We start from the raw sequence: 17,991 nt of genomic DNA, 5'->3' as shown, positions 1-17,991 counted from the left end.
CTGGTGTTTGGTATTGGGAATTGAACCTGGTGTTTGGTATTGGGAATTGAACCTGGTGTTTGGTATTGGGAATTGATCCTGGTGTTTGGTATTGGGAATTGAACCTGGTGTTTGGTATTGGGAATTGATCCTGGTGTTTGGTATTGGGAAATGAACCTGGTGTTTGGTATTGGGAATTGAACCTGGTGTTTGGTATTGGGAATGGAACCTGGTGTTTGGTATTGGGAATTGAACCTGGTGTTTGGTATTGGGAATTGAACCTGGTGTTTGGTATTGGGAATTGAACCTGGTGTTTGGTATTGGGAAATGAACCTGGTGTTTGGTATTGGGAATTGAACCTGGTGTTTGGTATTGGGAAATGAACCTGGTGTTTGGTATTGGGAATTGAACCTGGTGTTTGGTTTTGGGAATTGAACCTGGTGTTTGGTATTGGGAATTGAAGCTGGTGTTTGGTATTGGGAAATGAACCTGGTGTTTGGTATTGGGAAATGATCCTGGTGTTTGGTATTGGGAATTGAACCTGGTGTTTGGTATTGGGAAATGAACCTGGTGTTTGGTATTGGGAATTGAACCTGGTGTTTGGTTTTGGGAATTGAACCTGGTGTTTGGTATTGGGAATTGAAGCTGGTGTTTGGTATTGGGAATTGAACCTGGTGTTTGGTATTGGGAAATGAACCTGGTGTTTGGTATTGGGAAATGAACCTGGTGTTTAGTATTGGGAATTGAACCTGGTGTTTGGTATTGGGAAATGAACCTGGTGTTTGGTATTGGGAAATGAACCTGGTGTTTGGTATTGGAAATTGAACCTGGTGTTTGGTATTCGGAAATGAACCAGGTGTTTGGTATTGGGAATTGAACCTGGTGTTTGGTTTTGGGAATTGAACCTGGTGTTTGGTATTGGGAATTGAACCTGGTGTTTGGTTTTGGGAATTGAACCTGGTGTTTGGTATTGGGAATTGAACCTGGTGTTTGGTATTGGGAAATGAACCTGGTGTTTGGTATTGGGAAATGAACCTGGTGTTTGGTATTGGGAAATGAACCTGGTGTTTGGTATTGGGAATTGAACCTGGTGTTTGGTATTGGGAAATGAACCTGGTGTTTGGTATTGGGAATTGAACCTGGTGTTTGGTATTGGGAAATGAACCTGGTGTTTGGTATTGGGAATTGAACCTGGTGTTTGGTATTGGGAAATGAACCTGGTGTTTGGTATTGGGAATTGAACCTGGTTTTGATATTGGGAATTGAACCTGGTGTTTGGTATTGGGAATTGAACCTGGTGTTTGGTATTGGGAAATGAACCTGGTGTTTTGTATTGGGAATTGAACCTGGTGTTTGGTATTTGGAATTGAACCTGTTGTTTGGTATTTGGAATTGAACCTGGTGTTTGGTATTGGGAATTGAACCTGGTGTTTGATATTGGGAATTGAACCTGGTGTTTGGTATTGGGAAATGAACCTGGTGTTTGGTATTGGGAATTGAACCTGGTGTTTGGTATTTGGAATTGAACCTGTTGTTTGGTATTTGGAATTGAACCTGGTGTTTGGTATTGGGAATTGAACCTGGTGTTTGATATTGGGAATTGAACCTGGTGTTTGGTTTTGGGAAATGAACCTGGTGTTTGGTATTGGGAATTGAACCTGGTGTTTGGTATTGGGAAATGAACCTGGTGTTTGGTATTGGGAAATGAACCTGGTGTTTGGTATTGGGAAATGAACCTGGTGTTTGGTATTGGGAAATGAACATGGTGTTTGGTATTGGGAATTGAACCTGGTGTTTGGTATTGGGAAATGAACATGGTGTTTGGTATTGGGAAATGAACCTGGTGTTTGGTATTGGGAATTGAACCTGGTGTTTGGTATTGGGAAATGAACCTGGTGTTTGGAATTGGGAATTGAACCTGGTGTTTGGTATTGGGAATTGAACCTGGTGTTTGGTATTGGGAATTGATCATGGTGTTTGGTATTGGGAATTGAACCTGGTGTTTGGTATTGGGAATTGAACCTGGTGTTTGGTATTGGGAATTGAACCTGGTGTTTGGTATTGGGAAATGAACCTGGTGTTTGGTATTGGGAATTGAACCTGGTGTTTGGTATTGGGAAATGAACCTGGTGTTTGGTATTGGGAATTGAACCTGGTGTTTGGTATTGGGAAATGAACCTGGTGTTTGGTATTGGGAATTGAACCTGGTGTTTGGTATTGGGAATTGAACCTGGTGTTTGGTATTGGGAATTGAACCTGGTGTTTGGTATTGGGAAATGAACCTGGTGTTTGGTATTGGGAATTGAACCTGGTGTTTGGTATTGGGAAATGAACCTGGTGTTTGGTATAGGGAATTGAACCTGGTGTTTGGTATTGGGAAATGAACCTGGTGTTTGGTATTGGGAATTGAACCTGGTGTTTGGTATTTGGAATTGAACCTGTTGTTTGGTATTTGGAATTGAACCTGGTGTTTGGTATTGGGAATTGAACCTGGTGTTTGATATTGGGAATTGAACCTGGTGTTTGGTATTGGGAAATGAACCTGGTGTTTGGTATTGGGAATTGAACCTGGTGTTTGGTATTTGGAATTGAACCTGTTGTTTGGTATTTGGAATTGAACCTGGTGTTTGGTATTGGGAATTGAACCTGGTGTTTGATATTGGGAATTGAACCTGGTGTTTGGTATTGGGAAATGAACCTGGTGTTTGGTATTGGGAATTGAACCTGGTGTTTGGTATTGGGAAATGAACCTGGTGTTTGGTATTGGGAAATGAACCTGGTGTTTGGTATTGGGAAATGAACCTGGTGTTTGGTATTGGGAAATGAACCTGGTGTTTGGTATTGGGAATTGAACCTGGTGTTTGGTATTGGGAAATGAACATGGTGTTTGGTATAGGGAAATGAACCTGGTGTTTGGTATTGGGAATTGAACCTGGTGTTTGGTATTGGGAAATGAACCTGGTGTTTGGAATTGGGAATTGAACCTGGTGTTTGGTATTGGGAATTGAACCTGGTGTTTGGTATTGGGAATTGATCCTGGTGTTTGGTATTGGGAATTGAACCTGGTGTTTGGTATTGGGAATTGAACCTGGTGTTTGGTATTGGGAATTGAACCTGGTGTTTGGTATTGGGAAATGAACCTGGTGTTTGGTATTGGGAATTGAACCTGGTGTTTGGTATTGGGAAATGAACCTGGTGTTTGGTATTGGGAATTGAACCTGGTGTTTGGTATTGGGAAATGAACCTGGTGTTTGGTATTGGGAATTGAACCTGGTGTTTGGTATTGGGAATTGAACCTGGTGTTTGGTATTGGGAATTGAACCTGGTGTTTGGTATTGGGAAATGAACCTGGTGTTTGGTATTGGGAATTGAACCTGGTGTTTGGTATTGGGAAATGAACCTGGTGTTTGGTATTGGGAATTGAACCTGGTGTTTGGTATTGGGAAATGAACCTGGTGTTTGGTATTGGGAATTGAACCTGGTGTTTGGTATTGGGAATTGATCCTGGTGTTTGGTTTTGGGAAATGAACCTGGTGTTTGGTATTGGGAATTGAACCTGGTGTTTGGTATTGGGAATTGAACCTGGTGTTTGGTATTGGGAATTGAACCTGGTGTTTGTTATTGGGAATTGAACCTGGTGTTTGGTATTGGGAATTGAACCTGGTGTTTGGTATTGGTAATTGAACCTGGTGTTTGGTATTGGGAATTGAACCTGGTGTTTGGTATTGGGAATTGAACCTGGTGTTTGGTATTGGGAAATGAACCTGGTGTTTGGAATTGGGAATTGAACCTGGTGTTTGGTATTGGGAATTGAACCTGGTGTTTGGTATTGGGAATTGATCCTGGTGTTTGGTATTGGGAATTGAAACTGGTGTTTGGTATTGGGAAATGAACCTGGTGTTTGGTATTGGGAAATGAACCTTGTGTTTGGTATTGGGAAATGAACCTGGTGTTTGGTATTGGGAATTGAACCTGGTGTTTGGTATTGGGAAATGAACCTGGTGTTTGGTATTGGCAAATGAACCTGGTGTTTGGTATTGGGAATTGAACCTGGTGTTTGGTATTGGGAAATAAACCTGGTGTTTGGTAATGGGAATTGAACCTGGTGTTTGGTATTGGGAAATGAACCTGGTGTTTGGTTTTGGGAATTGAACCTGGTGTTTGGTATTGGGAATTGAACCTGGTGTTTGGTATTGGGAATTGAACCTGGTGTTTGGTATTGGGAATGGAACCTGGTGTTTGGTATTGGGAAATTAACCTGGTGTTTGGTATTGGGAAATGAACCTGGTGTTTGGTATTGGGAATTGAACCTGGTGTTTGGTATTGGGAATTGAACCTGGTGTTTGGTATTGGGAATTGAACCTGGTGTTTGGTATTGGGAATTGAACCTGGTGTTTGGTATTGGGAAATGAACCTGGTGTTTGGTATTGGGAATTGAACCTGGTGTTTGGTATTGGGAATTGAACCTGGTGTTTGGTATTGGGAATTGAACCTGGTGTTTGGTATTGGGAATGGAACCTGGTGTTTGGTATTGGGAAATAAAGCTGGTGTTTGTTATTGGGAATTGAACCTGGTTTTTGGTATTGGGAAATGAACCTGGTGTTTGGTATTGGGAAATGAACCTGGTGTTTGGTATTGGGAATTGAACCTGGTGTTTGGTTTTGGGAATTGAACCTGGTGTTTGGTATTGGGAATTGAACCTGGTGTTTGGTTTTGGGAATTGAACCTGGTGTTTGGTATTGGGAATTGAACCTGGTGTTTGGTATTGGGAAATGAACCTGGTGTTTGGTATTGGGAAATGAACCTGGTGTTTGGTATTGGGAAATGAACCTGGTGTTTGGTATTGGGAATTGAACCTGGTGTTTGGTATTGGGAATTGAACCTGGTGTTTGGTATTGGGAATTGAACCTGGTGTTTGGTATTGGGAAATGAACCTGGTGTTTGGTATTGGGAATTGAACCTGGTGTTTGGTATTGGGAAATGAACGTGGTGTTTGGTATTGGGAATTGAACCTGTTGTTTGGTATTGGGAATTGAACCTGGTGTTTGATATTGGGAATTGAACCTGGTGTTTGGTATTGGGAATTGAACCTGGTGTTTGGTATTGGGAAATGAACCTGGTGTTTGGTATTGGGAATTGAACCTGTTGTTTGGTATTGGGAATTGAACCTGGTGTTTGATATTGGGAATTGAACCTGGTGTTTGATATTGGGAATTGAACCTGGTGTTTGGTATTGGGAAATGAACCTGGTGTTTGGTATTGGGAATTGAACCTGGTGTTTGGTATTTGGAATTGAACCTGTTGTTTGGTATTTGGAATTGAACCTGGTGTTTAGTATTGGGAATTGAACCTGGTGTTTGATATTGGGAATTGAACCTGGTGTTTGGTATTGGGAAATGAACCTGGTGTTTGGTATTGGGAATTGAACCTGGTGTTTGGTATTGGGAAATGAACCTGGTGTTTGGTATTGGGAAATGAACCTGGTGTTTGGTATTGGGAAATGAACCTGGTGTTTGGTATTGGGAAATGAACCTGGTGTTTGGTATTGGGAATTGAACCTGGTGTTTGGTATTGGGAAATGAACATGGTGTTTGGTATTGGGAAATGAACCTGGTGTTTGGTATTGGGAATTGAACCTGGTGTTTGGTATTGGGAAATGAACCTGGTGTTTGGTATTGGGAATTGAACCTGTTGTTTGGCATTGGGAATTGAACCTGGTGTTTGATATTGGGAATTGAACCTGGTGTTTGATATTGGGAATTGAACCTGGTGTTTGGTATTGGGAAATGAACCTGGTGTTTGGCATTGGGAAATGAACCTGGTGTTTGGTATTGGGAAATGAACCTGGTGTTTGGTATTGGGAATTGAACCTGGTTTTTGGTATTGGGAAATGAACCTGGTGTTTGGTATTGGGAATTGAACCTGGTGTTTGGCATTGGGAAATGAACCTGGTGTTTGGTATTGGGAAATGAACCTGGTGTTTGGTATTGGGAATTGAACCTGGTGTTTGGTATTGGGAAATGAACCTGGTGTTTGGTATTGGGAATTGAACCTGGTGTTTGGTATTGGGAATTGAACCTGGTGTTTGGTATTGGGAAATGAACCTGGTGTTTGTATTGGGAAATGAACCTGGTGTTTGGTATTGGGAAATGAACCTGGTGTTTGGTATTGGGAATTGAACCTGATGTTTGGTATTGGGAAATGAACCTGGTGTTTGGTATTGGGAATTGAACCTGGTGTTTGGTATTGGGAATTGAACCTGGTGTTTGGTATTGGGAATTGAACCTGGTGTTTGGTATTGGGAAATGAACCTGGTGTTTGGTATTGGGAAATGAACCTGGTGTTTGGTATTGGGAATTGAACCTGGTGTTTGGTATTGGGAATTGAACCTGGTGTTTGGTATTGGGAAATGAACCTGGTGTTTGGTATTGGGAAATGAACCTGGTGTTTGGTATTGGGAATTGAACCTGGTGTTTGGTATTGGGAATTGAACCTGGTGTTTGGTATTGGGAATTGAACCTGGTGTTTGGTATTGGGAAATGAACATGGTGTTTGGTATTTGGAAATGAACCTGGTGTTTGGTATTGGGAATTGAACCTGGCTTTTGGTATTGGGAAATGAACCTGGTGTTTGGTATTGGGAATTGAACCTGGTGTTTGGTATTGGGAATTGAACCTGGTGTTTGGTATTGGGAATTGAACCTGGTGTTTGGTATTGGGAAATGAACCTGGTGTTTGGTATTGGGAAATGAACCTGGTGTTTGGTATTGGGAATTGAACCTGGTGTTTGGTATTGGGAATTGAACCTGGTGTTTGGTATTGGGAATTGAACCCGGTGTTTGCTATTGGGAATTGAACCTGGTGTTTGGTATTGGGAATTGAACCTGGTGTTTGGTATTGGGAAATGAACCTGGTGTTTGGTATTGGGAATTGAACCTGGTGTTTGGTATTGGGAAATGAACCTCGTCAGCTGTTAAATCTCTCAGTGGGAGAGCATTTTGTCGACAGTGATCATAATTCCATCTCCTTTACAATACCATTGGAGAGAGATAGGAACAGACAAGTTAGCGAAGCGTTTAAATGGAGTAAGGGAAAGGTACGGAAGAAATGTGGCGAATGCTCAGCGGATGTTTGTGTGGAGTTCTGCATAGGTACTTTTCAATGAGACAGAGATGTTATGGTCGGGTACAGGAACCGTGGTGTTCAAAGGCTGTAGTGAATCTAGTTGAACGGAACGGTGAGGTACAGACACAGGATGTAAATTGTTAGTCATTTTCCAGGGCAGAGAAGGCAACACTACGGGACCTTTGTTAAGATGAAAGGGGATTCATTTCAAGGGGAGGCGAGGGACAAAGACCTCACACAGAGCTTGATGCTGATGTAGAAAGATCAGCCGGTGGGATTTGTAGATGCGGACGCATTCGGGTTGTTTAAAATTGATTTGGTCAGATGTGATGAAAGAAGGGCGAGTAAATGCTACCACCTCAGACAGAATATTCGGTGGGATAATGCAGTTCGGGCAAAGGTCCTGATTCAGCTTTGTGTGACTCTAACGGTTACTGTGTCTTTGCTGAACCAACCGTTGATTTGTACATTATGCACGTTGAGATCAGAGGCAAAGATGTTGAAACACCAGCTCGCAGACCGTTGCCTGTTTGGTCCTAAAAAGCTGACGCAGTTTCCGAAATTGCGCAGCATCTATCCTGAACATGTCCTCTTCTCGGAAGGTATGAACACGTTGACTGGAAATGTGCATCAGTGGTGGAATGAATTGCAACAGTAGGTTGCTAAGATACAAACCGCAATTTCGTGTGGGTTTGACTTCCCTCACAGGAGGGGGCGGAAGTGTGGAGCGCGTTGATTAGAGGAGTACTGATCCGACCATGGATTCAAAACTCTCATCACTGTCAACTCCAACGGCAGTTACAGACCAACAAGAGGTGTGCGTGAGGGGCCCTTGCTGTTCCAATGTATTTCCGTGTTTCCCTGTTGGAAACTCTGCAAGCATAAACACCAGTGTGATTCAAGGACAGGGCAGGAATGGAGAGCGTTGCCCAACTGTTAACATAACTGTAAAAGAGGAAGATATGAAATTGAGCTGCAGGATTTCCTCTTGCGAAAGAAACGGGGACAGCTGGCTGCTCAGCTTCAGTAACTTCTCAGTCAGAATGCGGGAATGACGGTGTTAAATGCTGAGCTGCAGCCGATGAACAACGTCCTGTCATTGGTGCTTGCATTGTCCAGGTGATATTAGGTCACCTGGCACCTAAGCACAGGGTTGTGATTGTGGGAGATTTTAATTTTCCACGCATAGACTGGGAAGCCCACACTGTAAAAGGGCTGGATGGTTTGGAGTTTGTAAAATGTGTGCAGGATATATTTTTTTTGCAGCAATACATAGAGGCACCAACTAGAGAAGGGGCAGTGTTGGATCTCCTGTTAGGGAATGAGAAAGGTCAGGTGACGGAAGTATGTGTTGGCGCGCACTTTGGGTCCAGTGATCGCAATGCTATTAATTTCAATATAATTGTGGAGATGGATAAGACTGGACCCAGGGTTGAGATTTTCGATTCGAGAAAGGATAACTTTGAGGAGATGGGAAAGGATTTAGAAGGAATGGATTGGGACAATTTGTTTTATGGGAAGGATAAAATAGAGAAATGGAGGTCATTTAAAGGTGAAATTTTGAGTGTACAGAATCTTTATGTTCCTGTTAGGTTGAAAGGAAAGGTTACAAGTTTGAGAGTACCATGGTTTTCAAGGGATATTGGAAACTTGTTCGTAAAAAAGAGATATCTGCAATAAATACAGGCAGCATGGAGGAAATGAGGCGCTCGAGGAATATAAAGAAAGTAAAATGAATCTTATGAAATAAATTAGAAAAGCTAAAAGAAGATACGAGGTTGCTTTGGCAAGTAAGGTAAAAATAAATCCGAAGGGTTTCGATAGTTATATTAATAGTAAAAGGATAGTGAGGGATAAAATTGGTCCCTTAGAGAATCAGAGTGGTCAGCTATGTGTGGAGCCGAAAGAGATGGGGGAGATTTTGAACAATTTCTGTTCTTCGGTATTCACTAAGGAGAAGGATATTGAATTGTGTAAGGTAAGGGAAACAAGTAGCGAAGTTATGGAAACTATGACGATTAAAGAGGTGCAAGTATTGGCCCGTTTAAGGGATATAAAAGTGGATAAATCTCCGGATCCTGACAGAATATTCCCTAGGACCTTGAGGGAAGTTAGTGTAGAAATAGCAGGGGCTCTAACAGAAATATTTCAAATGTCATCAGAAACGGGGATGGTGCCGGAGGATTGGAGTATTGCTCATGTGGTTCCATTGTTTAAAAAGGGTTCTAAGAGTAAACCTAGCAAATATAAGCCTGTCAGTTTGACATCATTGGTGGGTAAAATAATGGAAAATATTCTTAGGGATGGTATATATAATTCTCTGGATAGACAGGTTCTGAGTAGGAACAGTCAGCATGGATTTGTGCGTGGAAAGTCATGTTGGACAAATCTTATTGAATTTCTTGAAGAGGTTACGAGGAAAGTTGACGAGGGTAAAGCAGTGGATGTCGTCTATATGGACTTCAGTAAGGCATTTGACAAGGTTCCGCACGGAAGATTAGTTAGGAAGGTTCAATCTTTAGGTATTAATATTGAAGTAGTAAAATGGATTCAACAGTGGCTGGATGGGAGATACCAGAGAGTAGTGGTGGATAACTGTTTGTCAGGTTGGAGGCCGGTGAGTGGTGGTGTGCCTCAGGGATCTGTACTGGGTCCAATGTTGTTTGTCATATACATTAATGATCTGGATGATGGGGTGGTAAATTGGATTAGTAAGTATGCAGATGATACTAAGGGAGGTGGGTTTGTGGATAATGAAGCAGGCTTTCAAAGCTTGCAGAGAGGTTTAGGCCAGTTAGAAGAGTGGGCTGAACGATGGCAGATGGAGTTTAATGCTGTTAAGTGTGAAGTGCCACATTTTGGTAGGAATAATCCAAATAGGACATACATGGTAAATGGTAGGGCATTGAGGAATGCAGTAGAACAGAGTGATCTAGGAATAATGGTGCATAGTTCCCTGAAGGTGGAATCTCATGTGGATAGGTTAGTGAAGAAAGCTTTTGGTATGCTGGCCTTTATAAATCAGAGCATTGAGTATAGGAGTTGGGATGTAATGTTAAAATTGTACAAGGCATTGGTGAGGCCAAATTTGGAGTATTGTGTACAGTTCTGGTCACCGAATTATAGGAAAGATGTCAACAAAATAGAGAGAGTACAGAGACGATTTACTAGAATGTTACCTGGGTTTCAGCACCCAAGTTACAGGGAAAGGTTGAACAAGTTAGGTCTTTATTCTTTGGAGTGTAGAAGGTTGAGGGGGGGACTTGATAGCGGTATTTAAAATTATGAGGGGGATAGATAGAGTTGACGTGGATAGGCTTTTTCCATTGAGAGTAGGGGCAATTCAAACAAGAGGACATGAGTTGAGAGTTAGTGGGCAAAATTTTAAGGGTAACACGAGGGGGAATTTCTTTACTCAGAGAGTGGTAGCTGTGTGGAATGAGCTTCCAGTAGAAGTGGTAGAGGCAGGTTCTGTATTGTCATTTAACGTAAAATTGGATAGGTATATGGACAGGAAAGGAATGGAGGGTTATGGGCTGAGTGCAGATCAGTGGGACTAGGTGAGAGTAAGCGTTCGGCACGGACTAGAAGGGTCGAGATGGCCTGTTTCCGTGCTGTAATTGTCTAATGGGTATATGGTAAATATGTTGCTCACCGTAAGTAACGGCTGTAAAACTTTAAACTCTGTGCCGGAATTTAGTTCAACCTGGAATGTAACCTGATATCGAAAGGCATGGGGGATAAGAGCTATGAATGGAGACAATCTTGAGTTGGCGGCATCCAAGTATTGTGGACGTGTTGTAGGTAAAAGCAAGTGAAAAACGATTTGGATTTTAATTGTATTTACAGAGACAGTGAGTGGGGTTGCCGTGGTGACCAATAATTCCACTCCTCTGGAAAACCTCGATACCATCGCACTGAGTTGTGACGCGTCGGGCACTGTTGAGACACGGACATGGTTCAAGGATGACCAACCCATCCGGGAAAACGGCAGAATAATTGCATCTTTCGACAACTCGAAACTGACTATAATCAGTGTGAACGGAAACGATGCAGGGACGTACAAGTGCATCGCCAGCAACTCTTTCAGCAGTGGCGCTGGAGAGACTGACGTGCAGGTTTACTGCGGGTGCACAGGTAAACAAGAACCTTCATTTTTTATCAGAGAGCATTATAATCAACATATTTCCTTATTTTATAGATGCGCCAAAGGAGGTCAGAATTGTACCGGAGCGTCTAGTTGTTTAAAATATTGTGTTAAATCTGAAATTGCTCTGTCTGTCCCCTGGGGTATTTATGCATGGTACAACGGGAACAATCTCCTGCAGACAGAGCAGGAACTCACCCTTGTGTCAGTGAGCTCGGTTACCGTCGGGAATTATACATGTCGGGTTACTACCGGCGTAACAAAGAGGAACTTTAATCTTACTGTCGAGGTCAGTGTACAGTGGGGAAGGTTTTCAAAGCTTGCAGAGGGATTTCGACCAGTTGGAGGAATGGGCTGAAAAATGGCAGATGGAGTTTAATGCGGACAAGTGTGAGGTATTGCACTTCGGAAGACAAACCAAGGTAGAACATACAAGGTAAATGGTAGGACACTGAGGAGTGCAGTAGAACAGAGGGATCTGGGAGTACAGATACATAATTCCTTGAAAGTGGCGTCACAAGTAGATAAGGTTGTAAAGAGAGCATTGGCCTTTATACATCAAAGTATTGAGTATGAGAGTTGAATGTAATGGTGAGGTTGTATAAGACATCGGTGAGACCGAATTTGGAAGATTGTGTGCAGTTTTGGTCACCTAATTACAGGAAGGATATTAATAAGGTTGAAAGAGTGCAGAGAAGGTTTACAAGGATGTTGCTGGGACTTGAGAAACTGAGTTACAGAGAAAGGTCGAATAGGTTAGGACTTCATTCCCTGGAGCGTAGGAGAATGAGGGGTGATTTGATAGAGGTGTATGAAATTATGATGGATATAGATAGAGTTAATGCAAGCAGGCTTTTCCCACTGAGGCCAGGGGAGAGGTCATGGGTTAAGGGTGAAGGGGGAAAAGTTTAAAGGGACCATTAGGGGCAGCTTGTTCACGCAGAGAGCGGTGGGAGTGTGGAACAAGCTGTCAGATGAAGTGGTGAATGCGAGCTCACTTTTGACATGTAAGAAAATCTTGGACAGGTATATGGGTGAGAGGGGTTTGGAGGGATGTGGCCCAGGTGCAGGTCAGTGGGACTAGGCAGAAAAATGGTTCGGCACAGCCAAGAAGGGCCGAAAGGCCTGTTTCTGTGCTGTGATGTTCTATGGTTCCATGGTTACCGCACAAGCTTTATTCCCGTTTGAGAAAACCGTTGTTAGAATCACAAGCAGGTTAAAATCCATTTGACACTGAAAAAGACGGGTTTGCGCAATTTATGATAAATATTTGTTTTTTTGTGTGTGTGTGTTAGCCCCAGAAACAGGCGACAATTTCACCCTGGGCGCTGGCGCGATCGTGGGCATTGTACTGGGTTCTCTTGCCGGAGGTCTGATCGGCGGAGTTTGCGCATGGTTGTTCGCACGGAAAATTGGCGGGTAAATGCCCTTTTCTCCGAATATTGCTTCTTCTTCTTCTTCTTCTTCTTCTTCTTCTTCTTCTTCTTCTTCTTCTTCTTCTTCTTCTTCTTCTTCTTCTTCTTCTTCTTCTTCTTCTTCTTCTTCTAGTTATTGCAGGAGATCTTTATTTTGCAGGAGTGGGATATTGGAAGGTTTAACGGGAACCGGTGACCGAAACAAGTTACACAAGCCGGAGCTGGAGGAAACTGGCGAGTCGGGCATTACTGGTGGGGGAACATGAACCGACGGCCTTTGTGGAAGCAGATTGTTGCTCGGTAGTGACAGGAAAGAGGGGCAACAAAGTGGTAGGGCAGCGGTTGGAGCAAGCGCTGACAGGCTCGATGGATCGACAGGGGAGTGAGGTGACGGACAGGTCATGATGCGAGTGAGTGGGAATCGTGGGAAATGCCGAGTGGTGAGAACAGGGGTGATGGTGGCTGGTCGATTCAGAGAAGAGTGGAACAGGACCGTGTTGACCGGAGGAAAGAATAGAGAATCTGATGCTCTCAGATTCGATGGTCAGATGATTGGCGTTAATAGTCCAGCCGCAGATGCAGATAATAGATGCTGATGTTTGACGGCTGCTTGTGAAGTTGCAGGAACAACGTAATGGACGATAACAGTATTCAACCAAAAGGACAGAATGGACTGACTCCCTTTTGACCACGTTGGGGAAATCTGCAGTGATTGTCCAGGACGAATGAATCGAAAGATTCTGGCATTGTAGCGGATGACTGGAACACGGCAAATGTTACTCCGCTGTTTAAGAAGGGTGGGAGGCAGCAGAAAGGAGACTATAGACATGTTAGACTGACATCAGTGGCTGGGAAGTTGTTGGAATCGATTTTTAGGGATCAGATTACAAGAGTACCGGGTAGCACTTGACAAGCCAGTAAGGATTTCTGGCCGGACAAACCTACTGTAATTCTTTGAGGAAATTACAAGCAGGGTAGATAAGGAACTGCAATAGACGTGGTGTACTTGGATTTTCAGAAGGCCTTTGACAAGGTGCCGCACATGTGGCTGCTCACCAAGTTAAGAGCCAATGGAATGACAGGGAAGTTACTAGTGTGGGTGGAGCATTTGCTGCTCGTCAGAAAACTGAGAGCGGGAATAAAGGGATCCTATTCTGACCGGCTGCTGATTACTGGTGGAGATCCACAGGGCTCGGTGCTGGGACCGCTGCTTTTTACGATGCATGTCAATGATGTGGGCTAAGGGATTAATAGATTTGCGGCTGAGTTTACCCTTTATACAAACATAGGTGGATGAACCGGTAGCGTTCAGGAAACAGAGAGCCTGCAGAGAGAGCTAAATAGTTTAGGGGAATGGGCAAAGAAGCGGCAAATGAAACACGATGTGGCGAAGTGTACGGTCATGCACTTTGGTGGAAGAAATAAACGGGCAGACTATTATTTTGATGGCGAGAGAATTAAAAATGCAGTGATGCAAATGAACTTGGGAGTCCTTGTGCAAGATACCCTAAAGGTTAACCTCCAGGTTGAGTCGGTTGTGAAGAAGGTGAATGCAATGTTTGTATTCATTTCTAGCGGTATAGAATATAAGAGCAGGGATGTGATGTTGAGTTTCTATAAGGCACTCGTGAGATCACACTGGGAGCATTGTCTGCAGTCTTGGGCTCCTTATTTTTATAAAGGGTGTACTGACACTGGAGAGGGTTCAGAGAGGATTCACGAGAATGATTCCAGGAATGAAAGGGTTACCGTTTGAGGGAGGTCTGGGTTGTATTCCCTGGAGTTCAGGAGAATGAGGGTGGATCTCATAGAAACATTCCGAATGTTGAAAGGCCTGAACAGATTAGATATGGCAAAGTTATTTCCCATGGTAGGGAAGTCTAGGACAAGAGGGCACGACTTCAAGATTAAGCCCCTCCGTTTAGAACTGGGATGCGGATAAATTATTTTCATCAGAGAGGGGTAAATCTGTGGAATTTGTTGCTACGAGCGGCTGTGGAGGCCAAGTCATTGTATGCATTTAAGGCAGAGATGGATAGGTTCTTGATTAGCCAGGGCATCAAAGGGTATGGGGTGAAAACAGAGGACAGGGGACGACTGGAAGAATTGGGTCAGCCCAGGTTTAAATTGCGGAACAGACTTGCTGAGCCGAATGGCCCACTTCTGCTCCTATATCTTATGGTCTTACAGTCCTTCGGTGGGATGAACGAGGATGAAAGATATTGATAAAGGACAGTGTTGTAAACGGGAACAGGATCGGGGAACAAGACTTTATCTTCCCAAGGACATGTTAAATTGATCAGCAGTTCCGGAATTATCCCACAGATCAGGGGTCACCTGTGGTCAGAATCAGCATTGAGCTTTCCCCCTGAAATGGGAACATTTGTCTGAAAGACACTTTCCCCTGGAAAACTGTGATCCAATTGGCCAAAACAATTATTTCTCGGTTAAACCCATTGTGGTCACTGTTGTTGAGATCGAGTAGGCTGGAATCGGGCATCCGATAACCGGGACAGTATCAAGGAGTAACTGGAGAGAATGCAATGGAATGATTGGAGCCGTTCTCATTCTGTGTATCAGCGCAGGAAAGTCAACTCCTCTGGAATTCATGTTTTGAACATTGTTTCTGTTTATTCAGGAGCAAAGATCCCCCACAATCCCAATACGACACGAGCATCGATTCCGGACGAAACAGTGAGTGAACTGCATTTCAACTGTTCTGTTACTGGGCCACTGGAACTCTTAACATTTCATTTAGATATGGGAGTTCCTAGTGCACAGAAGCTGGAGGTTTTCATCCGAGCGATTGGTCACGAATAATGCTGCTTGGGTTGTTGGGATGTCCAATTAAATAAGTAGACACTTTCAACTCAGGATTACAATATCATTGGAGGGGCGGTATGGTATTTTCCTTTCTGTATCTGAACTAAATTATTGGTCGTCTATACTGGGGATAACCGGTTTCTGGTGTTTGTGGGAATGTAGTTCATGCTATCGCTGGCATTTTGTTTTGTGGCCGGATTGACATCCGCTGTATTAACAACGGCCCATGATGCTCTTCACCGCTGTGACGTATCTGTATTGTTCCCGCAGGCACCTTGGATACAAACACCGTGGACGCATCGGGAACCTATGAAAATTTCTCAAGGAAGGAACAGGTTGGATCTTATAGACAATAGACAATAGGAACAGAAGTAGACCATTCTGCCCTTCGAGCCGGCACCGCCATTCTGAGATCATGGCTGATCATCTACTATCAATACCCGGTTCCTGCCTTGTCCCCATATCCCTTGATTCCCCTATCCTTAAGATACCTATCTGGCTTCTTCTTGAAAGCAACCAGAGAATTAGCCTCCACTGCCTTCCAAGGCAGTGCATTCCAGACCCCCACAACTCTCTGGGAGAAGAAGTTTTTCCTTAACTCTGTCCGAAATGACCTACCCCTTATTCTCAAACCATGCCCTCTGGTACTGGACTCTCCCAGCATCTGGAACATATTTCCTGCCTCTATCTTGTCCAATCCCTTAATAATCTTATATGTTGCAGTCAGATCCCCTCTCAGTCTCCTTAACTCCAGCGTGTACAAGCCCAGTCTCTCTAACCTCTCTGCGTAAGACAGTCCGGACATCCCAGGAATTAACCTTGTGAATCTACGCTGCACTTCCTCTACAGCCAGGATGTCCTTCCTTAACCCTGGAGACCAAAACTGTACACAATACTCCAGGTGTGGTCTCACCAGGGCCCGGTACAAATGCAAAAGGATTTCCTTGCTCTTGTACTCAATTCCCTTTGTAATAAAGGCCAACATTTCATTAGCCTTCTTTATTGCCTGCTGCACTTGCTCATTCACCTTCAGTGACTGATGAACAAGGACTCCTAGATCTCTTTGTATTTCTCCCTTACCTAACTCTACACCATTCAGGCAATAATCTGCCTTCCTGATGGGTCGCGTCCGAGCAGCAATGAATGTGAAGATTGATACCCTCGAGGTTTACCTGTGGAGAGACAGAATACAATTGTTCAGCGCAAGGTTAAACGTCACAATAGAAATCTTCAATTTCTCTTTTCAGGGCGCAAGGAACAATGCAGAAGATGGAAACTCCACTTACACGGTGAGGGAATTATTGGCGTCACTCCCTTTTAGATGTAATTGTTTCCACTTCACACAGTAAGAAACAGACCCTGAAGTGAGACATTCGACAGCGAGAATGACGTCGAAGAGGCAGCAATCGGGGCCGCAGAAATGGCGGATGAACTCATGAAGTATCATGTGTTAGTCTGGACTGTGGAGCACAGCCTGGTCCCTCTGTCCCACGGTCTTTCCGAGCCGATTTGTTACATGTGTCCAAGTCCTTTTCGGTGTTCTTCCAATTCTCCTCTATCACAGACTGTTTGTTATTAACTTTTGCTAATCACAATGATTTATTTCCGTTTAACAGGGACTGGTTCTGGGCGATCGATCTGTTTACGGTGATCTGAAGAGGTAAGTCAGCAGAACATGAGGCTGTGGATGCAAAATGTGACTTGCAAAGGGAACGTGTCCAGTATTGTCAAGCCGATGAGTTGAGCAGAGCCCCGGCTGTGCGTGATTCCAAGTTACCCAGTGATTAACAGATGAGAGACATGTAACACTGTGGGACTGGGGTCAGGCGGCGACGGGCAGCAAGTCATTGCTATTCAGAGGAATAATTGTCGTGGGCCTGTGGCCTTACGAAACAGATAAATTGTCTGAAAATTCTCATTGACACGATGTCTGACACCGAATAATGAAATATCGCCCGTATTTGGTCTCACTAACTTTATTTCCTTCCAGTTGCTGAGATAGCCAACATGAATTGTTTGTTTATTTCCTCAGATGACGTCACTGGCGAACAGAAGAGGGCGGTTGGCTGGGAATTCATACATGAGAAGGACAACCATCGTGGAAAAAAGCTACCGTTCAAAACGTCTCTCACTTTTTATATACAACCGTTATCCGTGTCTCCGTCATATCTCTCTCGACAGTCACATCTTCACTCCGAGACATCATTGAAGGGTGTGACTCATTTTTTTTATCGCAGCGGCTTAGTTCTCTCACTTCAACCCAGACTCCTCCATCCCATGATAGGCAGCCTCATGTTCATCGCTAAGATCTGAAACATAGCAGTGTGTGACCCTCAACCTTCAGACTCGCCTCGATCTTCTCTTGTCCGGGAGCCTGGAGCAGCGGCTGAAACGGTCACGTGACAACAATTCCAATGATTCCGTCCTTCCCGTCCCGGCTCTTCGTATCAGCAAGTTATAAGGATTAACTCACTGAATACTGAGCGATATGATGTGAGTATCC

At 43.7% G+C, this 17,991-nt stretch overlaps 1 protein-coding gene and 1 long non-coding RNA gene across 2 annotated transcripts in view; one reads left to right on the top strand and one right to left on the bottom strand.

The window, feature by feature from the left end:
* LOC140722508 (NACHT, LRR and PYD domains-containing protein 3-like) overlaps positions 1 to 17,991 on the bottom strand; it is an 863,879-nt gene that overhangs the window by 486,621 nt on the left and 359,267 nt on the right. The window lies entirely within an intron of this gene.
* Positions 11,160 to 17,139, top strand: LOC140722517 (uncharacterized). The gene is made up of 6 exons (XR_012097645.1): positions 11,160 to 11,240; positions 12,546 to 12,669; positions 15,304 to 15,359; positions 15,759 to 15,823; positions 16,736 to 16,777; positions 17,105 to 17,139. It is a non-coding gene; the product is annotated as an uncharacterized lncRNA (long non-coding RNA).

Source organism: Hemitrygon akajei, unplaced genomic scaffold (assembly GCF_048418815.1).
Source record: "Hemitrygon akajei unplaced genomic scaffold, sHemAka1.3 Scf000078, whole genome shotgun sequence".
Lineage (NCBI taxonomy): Eukaryota > Metazoa > Chordata > Chondrichthyes > Myliobatiformes > Dasyatidae > Hemitrygon > Hemitrygon akajei.
Note: the sequence above shows the minus strand (reverse complement) of the source record. Positions and strands in the feature narration are given on the sequence as shown.